Source organism: Chiloscyllium punctatum, chromosome 11, assembly GCF_047496795.1.
Source record: "Chiloscyllium punctatum isolate Juve2018m chromosome 11, sChiPun1.3, whole genome shotgun sequence".
Classification (NCBI taxonomy): Eukaryota; Metazoa; Chordata; class Chondrichthyes; order Orectolobiformes; family Hemiscylliidae; genus Chiloscyllium; species Chiloscyllium punctatum.
Window position 1 is genome coordinate 26,980,958 of NC_092749.1, and position 18,973 is coordinate 26,999,930.

The 18,973-nt window shown below is 38.6% G+C and overlaps 1 protein-coding gene across 5 annotated transcripts in view; it reads right to left on the reverse strand.

The window, feature by feature from the left end:
• prkd3 (protein kinase D3) overlaps window positions 1-18,973 on the reverse strand; it is a 421,243-nt gene that overhangs the window by 133,512 nt on the left and 268,758 nt on the right. The gene's annotated exons all lie outside the window — the stretch shown is intronic.

The window sequence follows — 18,973 nt, forward strand, 5'->3', positions numbered from 1 at the left end:
TCCAAAAATCTTTGGGAATTAGGGTCAAAATGCTGCTGTTGACTTAGGGCATGGGCACAGGCAAAGCACCAACCACAGATTCCTCCACCCAGCAGAGAGGAGATCCCTACTATGGTTAGTTTTTTGACTGAGGATATCAGGATTTACATTACTTTTGACTGATCTGTACTAGAATCAAAACTGAGTGGATTTAGTGGCCCATTAGGTCTCTGTTGCTCCGAACTTGGTTGATAATCTAAAGGCCAGGTTAAAGGTAGCTCAGAGCAATCAATGCCATAATGGAAACAGTGGGCCTGAAGTGGTCCTCTGCTTTCAACTTATCCAGATAATTGCTAACAGGGAAGTTAGTTGTAGTTTGAAGCTGGCTAAATACAAAAACAGGGGAAGTGGCTAAACAGCACAAGTGTTGCTGTTTGCAGGTTCCAGGCAGTGAGGGCGAAGGAGAAGTTCTGGAGAATGATGTTTCCATTCTGTGGGGAAACAATTCTGGAAGATCTGGAAGTCATTGACAGCTCAGTGCAACTGTGTATGGAGTGCAGGAAGCTTAGAAGCAGTATTTGCTTGATGGAAGTGAAAAAGGTTGGAATTTAAAGAAATTCTACAATAGTTTTGTGGAGCAAGCAGTTTAATAAAAGCTGAAACTCTGCTGGTATCTGGATGACTGGGGGCAGTCTTGGAAGCTTTGGGTAACTCAGTTCAGGAAGAAGAGATTATACTACTGAAGCATGAGCAGCCATTGAGGCAGGCCAAGTCAGAGAGGCTTTGAAGTGTTCTAAGGTTCGTTCTTCAAAAGTGAAGGACTGCGAATTTCTTGCATGGAAGACAGAGTTTTAACATTGTTCCACAGTGTCTCAACTACTAGGGTGGGAGTTGTTTTCATGGCATTAACCATTTGAAGAACAGTCTGTCGGATGTTTAACCCGTAATGTGCCTGTTAAGTCATTTCACACCATATTAATTAGTAATGCCAGAATTGCATATATAGTGTAAGTGGTTTAGAAAAATTATTTACTTGTTCAGTATACCTATTCAGTCATTTTTGTTTAGAGTTCTGCAAAATGGAGATTTAGTTTAGTATTTCAATTCAACCTTAGAATCTTGACGCTTTTTATTATTCATGGTTCTTCTGCACATTCTATTCATTAAAAGTGCTGGGTGGCACGGTGGCACAGTGGTTAGCACTGCTGCCTCACAGCGCCAGAGACCCGGGTTCAATTCCCGCCTCAGGCGACTGACTGTGTGGAGTTTGCACGTTCTCCCCGAGTCTGCGTGGGTTTCCTCCGGGTGCTCCGGTTTCCTCCCACAGTCCAAAGATGTGCAGGTCAGGTGAATTGGCCATGCTAAATTTCCCGTAGTGTTAGGTAGGGGTAGATGTAGGGGTATGGGTGGATTGCACTTCGGCGGGGCGGTGGTGACTTGTTGGGCCGAAGGGCCTGTTTCCACACTGTAAGTAATCGAATCTAATCTAATCTAATTATGGTCTAACAAGACAGATTGTAATAAAGATCAAGCTTGTCCAGTAGTCTCATAACTGGAATGATAGAAATTTTAACTTTCAACAAATGGAGAGTTTTACAACAATGTAATTCACATTGTAAAATGCATTACCTGGGAGAGTAGTAAAAGCCGGCTTGAAACCTTACAACCTTGAGAAAGTACATAAATGATTACTCGTCATAAATGCAACAATATTCAAGACTGTGAGCTAAGTGTTGAAGGTGGGATTAGTGTAGACAAGTCAGTACAGACTTGGTGGGCCAAAGGGTCTCTTATGTGCTATGTGACTCTGATTCAACAGAAGATCTTGAAAGTGAAACTGATGTTCTATGGTGAACTCAGTCTTTAACTAACTTTAAACTTGAACTCATTAATTCCCAGTTGATCTAATTTCGCTCAATTTTAGCAAATAGTAACAGCTAAGTTAAGGTAAAAACAAACTTGAAAAGTAGCACGATGTCTGTCCAAATCAGAAAGGCCAGCATGGCTGCATCCCTTCCACCTCACGAATATGACCAGTCTGCATGTAAAGGCCTGAAGTGTCACAATCATGGAACTAGATCACTGAAGTACAGTCATCCTACAAGGTCCTCAGAAACAGCCTTCCAGCAAACAGCAACTGTGAAAGAAAACTGCTCCCATTTCTCTCCGCAGAAAGGGGACACTACATATCATTGATGCACTCCTCTTCTGCCATGGTTGGGATCAACCTAATAATTAGGATCCAGGAATTTTATGTTCTGCATGACCCAGCTACTCATTCACTCCCTTAAGCAGTTCAGTTAGTTGACAAGTAGAAGTGTAATTTTACTTTCAGTGCCTTTCAAGCATATTTGGAAATGCTTTGTGGAAATGGAGTTATCTCAGTCCCAAAACAACAAAGATCTGGAACTAGATTTTTGTAATGGAGATAAGTATTGGGAGTCTGGCAAAGTCTGTTATGGAGGCCCCAGGCTGCCATATTTTGGGGCAGGATGGAGTCAAACTCTCATCTTCCCTGGGGATAGCCTGAAGAGGCAAAAGGATGAGTAACAGGTTGGAATGCCTACCTTCAATTATTGGGCCATCAGCCCAGTTCTGATCATGAATGTGAGGCCCTCAAGTCCTCATCTGTCATACTTCCATGGCTGCCCACGCATCCTTCATGCACACTCTTCCAGTACTTATTGCGTACAGAAAATCAACAAGCCACTACCAAATTTAGCAAATCTATGAAATGTTTCTGAAGCAATCAACTGAATTAATAACTGAAACATATCCTCTGAGAAAACATCCCTCCTATAGGAAAGATGTTGTGAAACTTGACAGGGTTCAGAAGTAATTTACAAGGATGTTGCCAGGGTTAGAGGGTTTGAGCTGTAGGGAGGGGCTGAATAGCTGGGGCTGTTTTCCCTGGAGCATCGAAGGTGAGGGGTGACCTTATAGAGGCTTATAAAATCATGAGGGGCACGGATAGGGTAAATAGACAAGAACTTTCCCTGGGGTGAGGGAGTTCAGAACTAGAGGGGGTAGGTTCAAGATGAGAGGGGAAAGATATAAAAGAGATCTAAGGGGCAAACACAGGGAGAGTGGTGGGTGCATAGAATGAGCTGCCAGAGGACATGTGGAGGCTAGTACAATTACAACATTTAAAAGGCATCTGGATGAGTATATGAATAGGAAGGGTTTGGACGGATATGGGTCAAGGGCAGGCAAATGGGACTAGATTAATTTAGGATATCTGGTTGGCGTTGATGAGTTGGACCAAAGAGTCTGTTTCCATGCTGTACATCTCTATTACTCTATAACTGCAGGAAATTGGGATTAGTGCAGTTTTATCAATAGTTACACCAGTGCAGCCTCAGTGAGCTGAAGGGCCTTTTCTGTGCTGCATGAATCTATGATGTTAAATTATAATATCAAAGATGGGACATATATATGCATTGTAAACCCTTTTTGAAAAGAACACTGGGCAAAGTAAAAGACAGTCGCTAATATTTGCATTTGTAAGGAAAAAGCTGTTTGAATGAAGACAGTGAACTTGGAACACTTGTAGAAAGTGATCTCCTGACTCCATTTATGGGTGCAAAAAAATCAAATTGATTTAGCACACTGACAAAACTTGCCACAAAGCAAACAGCCTTTTCCCTCTGTCCCTTCTCTGAAATTCCTAACATGAAAGTTGTGAGATATGAAAATCCACTGGAAGGCCTTATCACTACAAACAAAGACTTCTTCAAGGGAAATTTTGAATTTATATTACTTTGACCAGAAACAGTAAATTCACCCAGCCAAAAATGATTCAGGAAGATGCATCTTCGGTTACAGTACTGGGGACACTGAATAAGTTTATTTTCCTCAAATGTAATGGTTACTTATTTTTCCCAACTCCTAATGCCTACGATGGAGGAATATTTTCTGATGAGTTTCACCTGGGCCATATATGAGGGAAAGCTATAACCCAGGTAAAAATCAATTGTACCTTAGACTACGAGGAAGTAGGTAACCCATACCGGCTTTCCTTCTTTGGGTGAGGTAGATCCATCAGGTTGAAGTCAAATAAAATTAGTTGAGGGATACTCCTGATCCTAATGATTCTAATGTAATGATGATTATAAAAACATCACATACACATGCATTATTTTATAAGGAGGGTGGTTGGAACTATTTGCATATTTTACAACTTTTAATCATCTTTGCATATTTCCTTGAGCAAATTTTTTTTTTCTATTGGTTAATAAATATAGAGCTTATAGTAGGAACTTGCTGTCTTGTTTCCAATAAAAAGCCATGTAAAATCTCATACATAATTGCCTTTTCAATTCAAACTTTAATGTGGCCAATGGAGGAGTGGGACAAAGAAAGAAATCAGTTTACATGCTCCGATCTAAGTCATGACACCAGATTAAGTTTGAAGTGATTATAAGCTTCTGGCATTGGTCATATAACAGTGTATTTCAGTGGAACAGCTGAATGCCTTTTATTTGTCGTTTATGACTTGATACTGGAATCCCTGTGATTCATGATTCCTCCAAGAGTCCTTAAATATTTACTTACGAAAAAGGTCAGGCTCTACAAAAATATTATGGGGATGGGATTTTTAAATGCCAGAAAGGGTGATGTGCTATGTGTGGTCCAGCTGCCTGCACCCCTACCTCATGGCAGTGAAAATGCCCCTAAATACATATGAGCTGAGAATCCTGGGATTGGGTGCTGTCCATCATTGTTAAAAATCTTTGTACCAATGCAACTGAACAAAATCTGTGTCACATTAAGAACTTTCAGGCCCTTGCTGATATTGTTGAGGAGTCAAGGGGTCTCCTGGCACGTAATGATGTTCTTCAACTTTCCCCATTAAGGGAGGAGGATGGTCAGTCACTTATGGCAGTAATCCAGAAATGCAGCAGTGACTGGAGTTGTGAGAACTGTTACAATCCCATTTCTACCAATACAACTGGTAAACTATTTTTACAATCACAATACTCTATCAATAAAGAAAATAATTAAGGCAAACATAATTGGTCTTTAAATTATTGCAGGACTGCAAACTATTAATAATCTGTTGATAGCATTGTATGTGTGAAGTCAAGATCAAATGTGGTCTTTGGACTGTGGAGTTAAACTGGAGGAGATAATTAGATCAGGGTGTGTACAATTCATCTTTTGAAATAAGTTATTCATTCGATCAATGAACCTCAATTCTGTGTACTATTTTATTTGATTTTTATGCCCCCATACACATTAATAGTAAAAAGAGCTTTTGTAAACTTTCTATTATGTAATATATACTTAAACTAGGAGTGGTCTTGCAATACCTCCACTGGCAGGAGAATGCAACTACACAGTATTACACACTTGATAGACAGTCTTTATTATAATCAGAAAGGTGATATAAACTGCATGGAGATGTAAATTTTTTAAAATATAGCTCTGATTGTTCAAAATTCCAAAATTAATTGGGTTGCAAGATGTTTGCCATTTTGAAATTAATCACTAATGCAAAAAAATGCATGTTAAGTTGTATAATTAGACTCAATAAGAAAAACTCAGTATACATTGCATAATTTTTTTTAAAGTATAAAGAAGCGAAACTTCCTAATTTTAGAGAAATAGGAGGTTCCCAATTGGCACCTGCTCAGCCTACACTGGACTTGTGCCAAAATGTACAATTTGACATTTGTTTGCACTTTAAAAGACATTTTAGTACATGTTGAGCTAATTTTATATGGATACAGACCTCAGTTGTACCGGAGTGTGAGCCAAAGCAAATGGAGACACTGCTGACTGTGTAAATACCAGTACAAAAACGTAATTATGCTAGCAGCCAAGGAAGAATGCAAGAATAGTTTTAAACCAAGAACATTGCTGGTGCCTGTACAATTCTTCATTTTCCGGAGTGGTTACCCACTAGAGGGCAGCAAGTACTAAGTGGTGCATAAGGACACACCAAGTTCTGAAAGTATAAAGGAAACCACACAAACAAAAAATGGAACACAGGTTTTATGAAATTACTCTTGGTGACTTTTGTAGCATTGCAAATCGTGTTCTCAAACTAGGCAAATTTTAACAAGTGCAACAAGAGGAATTTAAGAATTAATTCCTCTCCTCCAGCACATCATACTTCAACTGCATAACTTCATTCAATGCACATCAACATATAAATGAGTTATCCATCAACACATGTACAGTATGGTGATGAACTAAACAACCAACCAATCAACTTGCAGGCAATATCATCCATATAAATAACACAGTATTGGGTAATTGCATAGACTCTAGATTAGATTGACAGTGTACCTACATGACATCACACCTTGTGATATTCCAATATTAAGCTACCTGTTTCAACTTGAGTCACCTTCAGTGCAATGGCGTCGTTGTCGTGTGTTCAATTAGTCATCTGTGTATGAAATATACAGTATCAGAAAGTAGAGAATCCAAATTATGTACAAATCTGTGCTATTACAGCAGTGTAATTAGCGAGTGTTGTGAATAAACTTGCAGGCACCTGTCTCATCAAGAAACATGTATTTGTGGCATGTGTTACATGAGCAGCACTCACTCTCTCATACTGGCAGTGGTATTTGATCCAAGAAATCATGTCATGGCAGCACACACTGGAAGAATTTAGATGTGGAACTTGGAGGAATTAATGGGACAGAAAAGGTAATTGTGGAAAACCTGTTTCACTTCTGGCAGATGAATTGATGAATATGGTGAATCAATCTGCAGTTGTCCATGTTGACTACCACTTGAAGGAAGCTCTGAGGATGCCAAGAGTGCAGAACATGCTCTGGGTGGGGAACTTCAACATGTACGATGAAGAGTGGTTTGGCTGCACCATGACTGACCAGGTTTGTCGAGTCCTTATTGACGTAACTGCTGAGCTGGAATATAGCAAATGATGAAGGAACCAAAAAGGGGAGGGGGAAAGACATACTTGAGTCATTCTCACCAACCAGCCTGTCAATTATAGTATCAATAAGAGTGGCCGCCACACAGTGACCACAGAATTTCCTTCTTCACACTGTGGATATCGTGAAGTGTTGTGTGGCACTGGAAATGTTTGATCAACTCCATTTGATTGGCACCATATCTACAAATATTCATTCCATTACCTGTGCACAGCAGGAGCAGCATACAGTCTCCAAAATGCACCACAGAAATTCACCAAGGCTCCTTAGAAGAGACCTTCCAAACCTACAACCGATATCAAAAGCAGCAGATACATGGGAACACCATCATCGCCAAGTTCCTCTCCAAGTCATTCACAATCTTACATGGAAATACATCACTGTTTCTTTACTGTAGCTGTTTCAAACTGCTGGGACTGCCTCTCTCCCAGCAATGGGGAATTGAAATGCAATGGTTCACAAGGGCGACTCACCACAAGTTTCCCCAAGACAACAAGAGATGGGCAAAAATTAATGAAAACAAAAGCATCACAAGCTTGAAGACTTACAGACCAAAATGACATTGACATTCCTGGACAGTTTAGTGTAGTCCAAATTGCAAAATCTACAGTGTCCAATGATTTTGAAACTCAACATGTGAAAAGTAACATTAAACTGCAACAGGAAACATTGTTCACTGTATTATAAATGTAGTCCCGCTTTCCTTTGTACAGGAAGGCCACCAAGTTGAAAATGAGAAAACCAGTTCCAAAGAATCAGAGTATTCATCTATTTGCATAACTCACATCACTTGAAGCAGGCACATATCTTGTACAGATAAATCTGTGGAGTCAGAACAGAGCAGATGGATAAATAACAGGCAGATTTAGTGACTGAAGAAGTGCATTCTCTTGCTGAACACAGCCAACATGAATTTGGTCTTCCTACATTGCTTTGAGACCCTATTTTCTACAGCTACAAGAAGTTTAACCTCAGGAGACCAATGGCTAATTAGATGACATTCAGTTTTTTAGCCCCAGCAATTCCAGGTAAGAGTTGTGACTACTGCTTAGACTACTGGCAGTTTCCAATGGAGATCACCACCGGAGCCAAACATCAAGCTAAGTGTGGGGGAATGTGTCAGGTATAAGCTGTGAAGCCCCGATTATGGAGCTATGAGTGGCAGGAAGGAGTGAGTAAAGGGAAAACTTGGAAAGACTATGGAGAGGGGAATTGTCTCCAATGGGCACAGAGGCACCATAAAAGGAGGTGCCTCCAATTTCCCAACACCTCCCTTAGAGTGGGAGGACACACCCTCCCTTGAGCCTGTGGTCATATTGATAGCCACTTAAGGGTCGCATCCCACTGCTATTTTACCTACACTACAGTCACGCCTATGCCCAGGCAGGTGTTGAGAAATTGAAAGCACCTCGTTTGTGGTTCCGCCATGCAAACTGAAGGCAATTCCCCTCCCCACAGCATTCCCAAGGAATGCCACACAGTGCATTTTGAGATTCCCTTTCCTGCCTTCAAACCCCCAAGCAGGGGGTTGTAAAACCCAGCCCCACGTTTTATTTGGCCAGATGATTATCTTGAATTACATAAAACACTTCTTTATTTCCACTTCTTTACCTAACTAATGAATTCATCAATGGTAGTACAGAACAGTTCATATAGAAAACATTTTGGAGGCCTATCTGTTTCTTGGGGGAGAAAGGCAGAAAAGCAACAAGAGCGATAGCCTGGCTCTTGAGCAGCTACTTAACATAAAAACAAAACACAGAAACTAGCAGCAGGAGTAAGCCATTCAGCCCTATGAGATCGGTCTGCCATTCAATGCGATCACAGTTGATCCTCTATCTCAATGCCACATTCTTACTTTCTCCTTGTACTCCTTGATGCCTTTGAAATTTTGGAATATGTCTTTTGAATATAGTCAGTGAACTTTGGACGATGACCACCAATACATCTAATATTTCCAGGGTCATTTCCTGAACTTTGCTGGGATGTAAACAATCAAGTCCTGGCGATGTCAGCCTTTAACCCCATTAATTTCCTTACTTTCTTACTGATATCAATTTTTTTTTAATTCTGCCCTCTCACTCTACTGGTTCCTTAACATTTCTGCGAAGTTATTTGTGCCCTGGTCTGTGAAGACAGAACCCTTTCTTTATCCCCTGTTATAATTTCCCTGGCTTCTAACTGTAAGTGACCTACATCTGTCTTTACTAATCTTTTTCTCTTCATATATTTAAAGAAGCTTTTATGATCAGTTTTTCAATGTTAATCTCTTTCTCTACTTCTTTGCCTTGCTCAAAATTTTTGTTCTCTTTTGCTGAATTCTAAAATGGTTCCAATTGTTATACTTGCTGATTTTTCTGTTAATTTAGTATGTCTCTTCTTCGGATCTAATACCACCCCTAATTTCTTTTGTAAGTCGTGGTTGAAACACCTTTCCTTTTTTACCTCTGTTACAACAACTATTCCTTCTTGTCTGGAATTCATACACAAGTTCTTTAAATATTAGCCTATCTACCATTAACCTTTTAGTAAAGTTACTAAATTTATCCTTACCAATTCAAGCCTCATAATTACCTTTATTTAGATTCAGAACCCTAGTTTCAGAGTTAACTACTTCACTCTCCATCTCAATCAAGAATTTCACCATATTATAGGCTTCCTTCAAGAGACCCCACGCAGTAAGATGGTGAATTAAACTGTTTTCATTGAAGAGTCCAGAATAACTTGTTCTCTGGCTGGTTCCTCAGTGTATTGGTTTAAAAGCCATCATGTACACATGGTAATCCTGGTCTATAACATCATTAATAGATACAGATTGAAGTCACCTATGGTTACAATTTCACTCTTATTGTTTGCATCTCTGATTTGTTTAATGCTTTCTATTACATCTCCACTACTGCTGGGGGAGGGGGGGGGGGGGGGGGGGAGCTATAGATGACCCATAACAATATTTTCTGCTCTTGCTGTCTCTTAGCACCACACATACAGATTCTACAACATGATTTTCAAAACCAATATCCTTCCTCACTACTGCATTTTTTACTCCCCTAACCATGTTACCCAACCTCCTTTCCCCTTTTCTCTGCCCTTCCTATATCATTAACACACAGAGATGTTCATTGATCACCCTGCAGCCACGTCTCTACAATCACAACTTTATCATCACCATTTCTATCTACTTATGCTAATAATTTATCCACTTTATTGTGAATTAAGTCACAAAGCTTTTAAAACTTATAGCATATGTGAAAAATAATCACCTTCCTGTGATTTTTCACAACATATTCAATAATGTAAACTAGACAATAAATAGTTAAGATGGATGCTCATTTTTCTTTCTACCTGGGCAATGTATCAAAATGCGGGCAAAAAGGTGGACTGCTTTTATTGTACAAAGTAGTTGGTTAGATACACACAAAAAGGGGAATTCTGGATTAAAGTTTCACCATATTTCAGTTAAAACCAACTCATTTGGAATCATTATTCCACAACCCATCTAGTTATTCAACAATGTAACCTAAAACACAACGTAAATTATAATTATAGTTCTGATAGAATACCTAAAGAGACAAATTAAATGTATTTCAATGAATTTAAAAGACTGCTTAGGCCAGGTCAATGAATGCAATGAATAGCTCCTTTTGCTTATGTGGACTCTATGCACTCATTCCATGGATTTGTGAGAAACAAGCCTTCAACATTTCTGCACTGTAAGAATTCAACAATTCTAAGCATCTTCAAGAAGAGAGATAAATCATGTTGTGGAAACAATCAACTTATTTCTCTGGGCCCAAAGCAGAATAACTCCTAAAGGGCATTCTCCTGAATCACCTATTTCCGGTGGTTATGGGGGGAAAATGCAGTAGCAGTGCAGCTTCAAGAATTTTCAGAGGAACCTCCAATATAAGACCATAAGACAAAGGAATAGGAATAGGGTCATTAAGCCCATCAAGTCTACTCCACCATTGAATGAGATCAGATAATTCTCAACCTCACTTTCTTGTTATTTCCCATAACCCTTGATATGGCATTTGCTGCTAGACAAAGCCAAAAAAAATGTTAATAATAATAACAACAACAACAAGAACCCTTGGTTACTTTCATCAGCCTGAACAATCATACAAAGCTGACACCAGTATACCATATTTCCATTGTTATTATACAGCAGCTCAGGGAGAAAGCAGTTTACATCATTAATACTAGTCATAGCACAGAAAGATCAATTTTATTACACAGCCATGAGCATCTGCTGGAGGAAGAATCTGCAAAGGATACTGTCACTTTAATAAGGTTATTTTGTCCTTGGTTTTTTTTTTAAGGGAGGTCATAAAGGCTGAGGTGCCAAAGGGTTTAGGAAGAGCCTGGTTTAACAATGGCAGTGAAGTGGCCAGTTCTCCCAGTTCAGGTTTTTTTCTAGTTTGGTTTAGCTGTGGCAGTCACAAGATGCTTGAGCCCAGGAAGGTTGCAAGCTTTAGTAAATGACTCCTGACTGACTTTCTCTCGGAAATCTCTTTGGCTATTGCTCCCTCCTGCTTGTAAGAATCTGTGTTTCACTTACCTTTCTGCTAAGGGGTGTCTTTATGGGATGCTACTGGATTGGAATAGTTCCTGAATTAAGTTATTGTATTGGGTCAGTTAACTTTTCCAATAGTTAAGTTATTCTAAATTCGATTTTCTTTTGTTGGTGTTTTAACTGTAGTGTTTAAATAAATTCTGTTTTGTTTAAAGCAGAGTGGTTTGACCAGCTGCATCACACCTGAAATATCCACTTCACATCTACCTTTAAAATAAAAGCAAGTTAGGGTCTAGGCTACCGTCTTAAAATATTTTGAGGGGGTCTGGCCTGGGTGATGATAATTGTCACTGCAATTACTGATAAATATGAGATTTTAAATTAGCAACTTACATTATTTTATATAACACATTTGACACAGCAAATATTCCAAGTTACTAAAGATAGTGACTGCAATAAGACATTATCACATTAAGCCATAAAGGAAAATTGAGGACAAATGAACAAAAGCTTATTGAAGAGATTAAATGGGTTTTGGGGTGTAGAGTGCTAGGGATTAAGCTGCAGAATTTGGGATGAAGTGGTGTGAACCAGATTAAATCCCCTCAAAATATATTAGAAGTTGGCTTGGACGCTAATTTTTTTTGCTATTTTAACAGTAAATTTAAGGCATTGCATTCCAAATGCAGTTTGATTGGTCAACCTACCGTACATTAAGCAAAACACACTTGATTCTTACACTACAGGTTAAGAAACAAAAGAAAACATATGGACGGTATGGTGGCACAGTGGTTAACATTGTTGCCTCACAGTGACAGGGACCTGGGTTCAATTCCCACCTTGGGCAACTGTCTGTGTGGAGTTTGCACGTTCTCCCTGTGTCTGCGTGGGTTTCCTCCAGGTGCTCCGGTTTCCTCCCACAGTCCAAAAATGTGCAGGTTAGATAAATTGGCCGTGCTAAATTCCCCGTAGTGTTAGGTGAAGGGGTACATGTAGGGGAATGGGTCTGGGTGGGTTGCGCTTCGACTTGTTGGGCCGAAGGGCCTGTTTCCACACTGTAAGTAATCTAATCTAATCAGATAAAAATTGGCTTAGCTGCAACTCTATCAAAATGCTTAACAAAATAATAGATGGAGTATTTATTATTAATTAACTGTTCCAACGTAGTAACATTCCATGAACACACCCTGGAAAAAGACAAATTCAGAAAAACAGATTGCCTTACATGCAACTCCAGCCACAGGAAAATGCCAAAAGAAAACTGTGACAGAGTTTAGCAGGTAGAGATATGCTGCAGCTTCCAAACCCTTCTGAGACCCCAGCAACAACTGCTAAAAGCTAAACTAAAAATCCTGATTGTGTGAGAGCTTGATCCCACTCATTCAAGCTGCTTCTACTGTTTTAATTTTGAGGGAAAAAAAACAAAGGCTTCACAAACTGTTTATTTTATGAGTTTTCAGCATCTCTGCCTTAAAATCTCTCTTCAAAACAAACTCTTAAAGCCATAGTTTTGTCACTTATGGCATAATGAAAATAGTGAAACAGTTAATATCAAGGATACTGTATTCATGAACTCGGAAGCAGAGGTTTCAAGGATCTCAAAAGTTTGCAGGGCTGGAGAGGCTGGAGAGAAGGGAGGGGAAAGGCTTTGAAAGAATTTGAAAATAAAGATAAGTATGTTAAAACTGAAATGTCAGTCAGGAAGCCATTGATGGTCAGCAAAAAGACAATGCTCTGTCAATGAGCAAGTTACAATGTATTAACAGGAGGGCTTTAAGCACAAACCTGTTGGCGTGAAATGAGAGATAAAGCTAGAGTTCAATGGAACAGTGGATCATAAATTTGACACAAAAACAAAGAAAACAGGAGGAGTAGGCCATTTGGCCCTTTTGAGTCTGCTCTGTTACAATCATTGCTGATCATCAAACACAGTACCCTGTTCCTGCTTTCTCCCCGCATCCTTTAAACTCATAAGCTGTGCAAGAATCAGATTTAACTTCTTCTTGAAAACATTGACTGTTTTGGCTTCAACCACTTTCTGTGGCAGAGAATCCTAATTTATCCAGTTCTCTTCATGTATCAGTCCTGTCAAAAGGCATAGGTTTTTAGGCAGCAGATGAACTGAGGCAGGTTGGAAATCAAGCCATGTTATTGATGTCAAAAAATAGGCAATTTTTGCATTGTTTGCAGAACTGTCAACACAACACTAAGGTTGTGAACTGTATTGGTTAGCTTAAGGCAGTCACTAAAGGTGAAAACAATGAACAGGAAATGGGATTGTACAGGGACCAAGAACAATGACTTTGCCCTTCCCAATACCTAATTGCCCCTCAGAAATAATTGTTCATCCCATATTTGATTGGACTGCACAGCAAAATCCGTGTTTAAACAGGCTCAAGATGGTGATGGTGAAAGTGCTGCTATCTTACATGCTGAACCTGATGATATTGTTGAGGGGTACCATGTAGATATGAATATAAGAAAGCCAAAGGATAGGTAGAACTTTGGGGAACTCCAGTGTTAGGACAGGAAAATTGGGAAAAGAATCCATGACACACATTCTCTGAGAATGAATTGATGGACAAGAATGGAACCAATTATTGGTTGTTCTACCCAGTTGGACGCTGTGGTTAACCTGCTGAAAGTTGCAGTTAAGCTAAAAAAGATGGCTAATTAAGAATCATTTAAGCTAAAAAAGATGGCTAATTAAGAATCAGAGTTATGCACCTTGTCATCTCTCCTAATTGTCAGCAAGAGGTGGCCTGTTTGAAATTTGGATAACTACTATTGAAGCAGGCACAAACAAGGTCACTATACCGCAGTTACTATGGACAGAAAGAAAGATACTCATTTATAAGAGCATTGGATAGGAGAAAAGAAAATATAAACAAAATTGATTGCAAGGTTATGTCAACCATCAATCAATAGTTGGAAATAATTTCAATACAACTTCAAATCCTAAACAAATGAAAGCTATGATGCCTTCTGAAAGAAACTGACCCTTGTAACATTATATTAAAATCCTTATTTTCGTATTTAAAATTCTGGCTTAAAAGCAGAAAACAAACAAATAACCCATATGGGTGCTATTACAATCGGGTCCATATGTTGGATAATGCACTCAAATATCAACACAATAACAAAGCTTTCAGTCCCCATAGAAAGTAAACTTTGAACGCACTAAATGATACAATGCAGAAAGGGTGCATTACACCTATTCTTTGAAAGAATGAAAATTCTAACGAATTACAACAACCCCCACTCTAGCTTTAAGCCATATGCAAACTGCAAAATTTTGATATGCATGTTCAAGTCCAGGTTATTAATGCATACCAAAAACAGCATGGATCCAACCCCTTGGGAGGCAATCAGTGCATACTTTCCACTTCCCCCTTCAAACCAAAGTCTGAAAAACAACCATTCATTATGAATTTTCTGCTTTTTGTCTCTCAAATAACTTCATATCCATAGAAATGTTCCGTTAGTCCCATGGTATTCAACCTTGCTAACTCACTTTTTTGTGTGTTTCTTATGTAATACGTTTACCTGTTACAGTAATGTGACATTATTCATTTCTATGCTAGTCAAACTTTTATGCCGAAAGAATGAGACAGTTAAATTAGTTCTGGTGATATAGATTTATGCATGCTTTTTGGGATGAGCGCTGCACGAAAATTTCTTTTAATGAGAACCCTTACTGTCAGCGAGATGAGAACTTAACCTCTTAAATCTGAGCTGGATTAGAACCCAAGTTTCAAAGGAGGAAAGATAACCACTATACCACTGGAATCAACCATAAAGTTGCCTTATCCTCAAGCCAACTAAGTATTGTGGATGTGTCATGAAATTAATTCTTTGAAAATCAGCAAGCAGAAGAACCGTCTTAAAAGTAAATAAATGCAATATGTGAACAAGATTCCCCTACAGTAGTACTCTCTAGTTCACATTGACTTTCCGTGAACTGGACAACAATATATTAAATTGGACTTCCAGCTACTGCGATAATTAACTGAACTTTAATTAACTAAATAATAATCCTTAAATTAACAGAGGACAACAAAGTTCCTACACTGTTTCTTGAGCTTATCAAAGTTCTGGAATTTAAAATAAATAATTAACCAACATTTTTCTGAATGTTGAAAACCATGTCGTCAAAAATTCACAAATGGCAGTTCATGTGCATGGGGTCAGAAGGTCATCATAATCTATGTTTTGAATAGACAATCGATACTGAAATCTAACAGTTGTACAAATAAGATAAATATTTTCTATATCAGCCAGTTCAAGGATATTATTACACACCTCTGGAGTAGGTGGGAGTTGAACCTGAGTCTCCTGGCTCACAGGGAGGGACACCACCACTGATCTCAAGAGCCCCTATTTAAATAAGATGGGAGATATTTTCTAAGCAACCTGCTCAGACATGTCGTGATATACCTCCAGAGCAGATGGAACTTGAATGTGGGCCTCCTGGCTCAGAGATAGGATATCACTGTGCTACAAGAGCCCTATCAAATAAGATGGAACCTGTTTTTTCCCCTAATCAACCTGTTTAGAGATATTATTACACATCTCTGGAGCAGGTGGGACTTGGACTCAAACCTCTGGGTCCGGGGTAGGGACACTACCACTGTTCCACAAGAGGGCCCTTACATAAGATGGAACTAACTGGATATAATCATTTGTACCTGGATCTAACAGATAAAGGCAATGCAATATCTTGAGAATGTCCCTACTCCAGAAAGCAAAGTCCAAAGAGATGCTATAAAGCAATTCAGTTTAAAAAATTATTTTAAATGCATTGTAATGATGCAGTTTAATGCATCAACACTATTTTCATAAATTGCTTCTTTTTTTTGTGAAATAAGAACTAATTTTCCCAATGGTGTTTCCTAGTCAGCTTTGAGTCAAACATTCATCTGACCTGAGGTCATTCCCCAGCTAACAATCCTACTATTTCTGGTGGACAGCGTGATACAAAATTGCCACCTATCTGGTTGCGGGGCTTCTGCATTGAGCTCTGCAATTTAGAAAATTAACAGTTCTCAAGGAAACCCAAGAATGGAAAATGGGTGCAACTTACTTGAACTAAGGTATTCTAGAGCTACTTGGTTCATAAACCATGGGATCACCACAGGAAAAAAAATCGTAGTTTGCTTAAAGAATGAGGTATATACATACACATAAGGCACTTGAGTGAAAACAATGACTGCCCTGTCAATCTCTTTAGTACTAAATTCATAAAAGAAACGCCAGTTCTGCTACAGAAATCATCTGTTTACATCTATACAAAGGTTTAACAAATTAGGAATGCTCTAACTTTTCTGTAAGAACAGGTTCGTTAAGCAGATTAATTTATCCATTAACTCAGTGGACGTTTGGATAAAAGGCCTAAATTTTCAAACTCTCTGCAGATATATTAAATTAATATCTTTAGATCTTCTGCTGTCAGAGGAAGTGGTGGAGGCTGGTACAATTACAACATTTAAAAGGTATCTGAATGGGTATATGAATAGGAAGGGTTGATGGATATGGGCTAAGCGTTGGCAAATGGGACTAGATTAGGTTAGGATATCTGGTTGGCATGGACGAGTTGGACCGAAAGCTCTGTTTCCATGCTGTACAGATCTTTATGACTCTACCTACACTACATTTGAGAATTAAAATGTGGCTCAGACTTTACCAGTAGATGGCACTATTGTCCACCTTGTTCATGTTTAGCTCTTAAGAGACCATTTGCATCATCAATGACCATGGTGATCCTCAATATTTGCTTACAAAGTCAGTTATAGATTTTGGAGTTAAAATCATTGTTCTACTAAAGCAGTTAATGAATGTAAACTGGAACAAGTTAATACTTCACAATTTTAGAAAGAAAGAACTTCTGTAGGCTCATTTTTAAATCACTGCCACCATCAAGTGTCTTAACAACAAAAGATATTTTGCGCACATTGTTAAGGTTCGAAAGAAAAAAGTGTATCAGAACTAAAATTCTCACAAACGTAACTATTTACAGAAATCTATCAGTTTCTAAAAAAAAGTTGTTTAACTTTTGAGTTTTCTGGCTTCGTACAAATGTGAATTAAGTACTCCTTTGTTCCATGCTAAATAGATATAATGACAATTATGGTATTGGCTATTCTACATGTCTCAGATTTAGTGAAGTGTATCACCAAACTGATTTTTGGACATCAGCTGGGGGATCAGATTGGTGCATAATTGTCTGAAGTCAATGTCTGTAAATGTTTTCCATCTAAGGGATGTATTATTGTTCAATATTTCTCCCATATTCTCTCAGTTACTGCCAGCCATATAAACAAGAATTTGAGAGATTGCACAAGATGATGAAACTAAGAGCAAAAGCAAAATAAAAAGCCCTGAAAATTAAACAAATAATTTGATTGCATCTTGCGTTTTATAAAAATGTCTTTAATCTTTTCAAGCTAAGGTACTGCAACTAATATACATTATAAAATGACTGAGAAGCGCTTATAAACTTGGCTGTTTTCTTACTCAAGGGCGAATTGAAAATCATCACTTCAGGGGAAATAAAAACGTAGATTTACCTCGCACCTATCACAAGGTCAGATTGTTCCAAAGTAATTCACAGCACGCTATACGTGCACAGTTGTACTGTGGCAAAACGCAGCATACAATGCGCTTATAACAAAGTTCTGCAAGACAGCAATAAGACAAATGACCAGAAAATCAATTTAAATTATCCAGGACAACTCTTGCCTCTGAATAGTGATGTGGCATCTTATACAGTCAGCTGTGAAGACAGATTGTGCAAAGAACAACACTTCCAAAACAGCAGCACTATACCATAGATGACTTTAAATATTATTATAAAGCTTAGTGCAGAGGTTCTTAAAATGGTGGTGAGGGGTGGGATAGGTAGGTACATGATGACATTAACTGCAATTCACCAACATGTAACACATGCAATTGTATACATGGTGGCACTGCAACACTTCCTTCAACTAGCTCAGGCTGAGCTTATACTTTGCGGTACACATTCTTGAAAACTCAAACCACCCCAACAACAGATTAAGATTGGGGCATCATCAATATTAATCTGTTCTAAGCGGTTGTCTTTTTGGTCCATTATGCCATATAATGTGAACTTCATTTCTCGAACTATTTGAGTCTTTAGATCACTGTTGCCCTGGAAAACTAAATAAAAACAGCGCTAACCTCGGACTCTGCTTCCAAAATTGCTGTCATCCTCAAATGCATCAAACATACTTTCCCGCGCCCAACAAAGCTCCAAAAACCAGAAAATGGCTTATTGCCCTGAATGCAGCACTTCTATATGAGCGTTCTATTATTTTTGTCTTTGCATCCCAGGAGACCTTGGGTTCTGGTCAACAGTCCCTTTATAGCAGGAAACAGATGTCAATTGTGGTATCCCAACAATTATCACAGCTCTGATTAAATTAGTATAGCATTTGAGCTCAAGACTTTCCTGATCTTTATGGGTCACTACCTCAATGGACAGAATACTTAATTTCAGGTGGTTACTCACATATTTTCCAAAAGCAAATTAGAGTTCTAAATGCGAAATGTA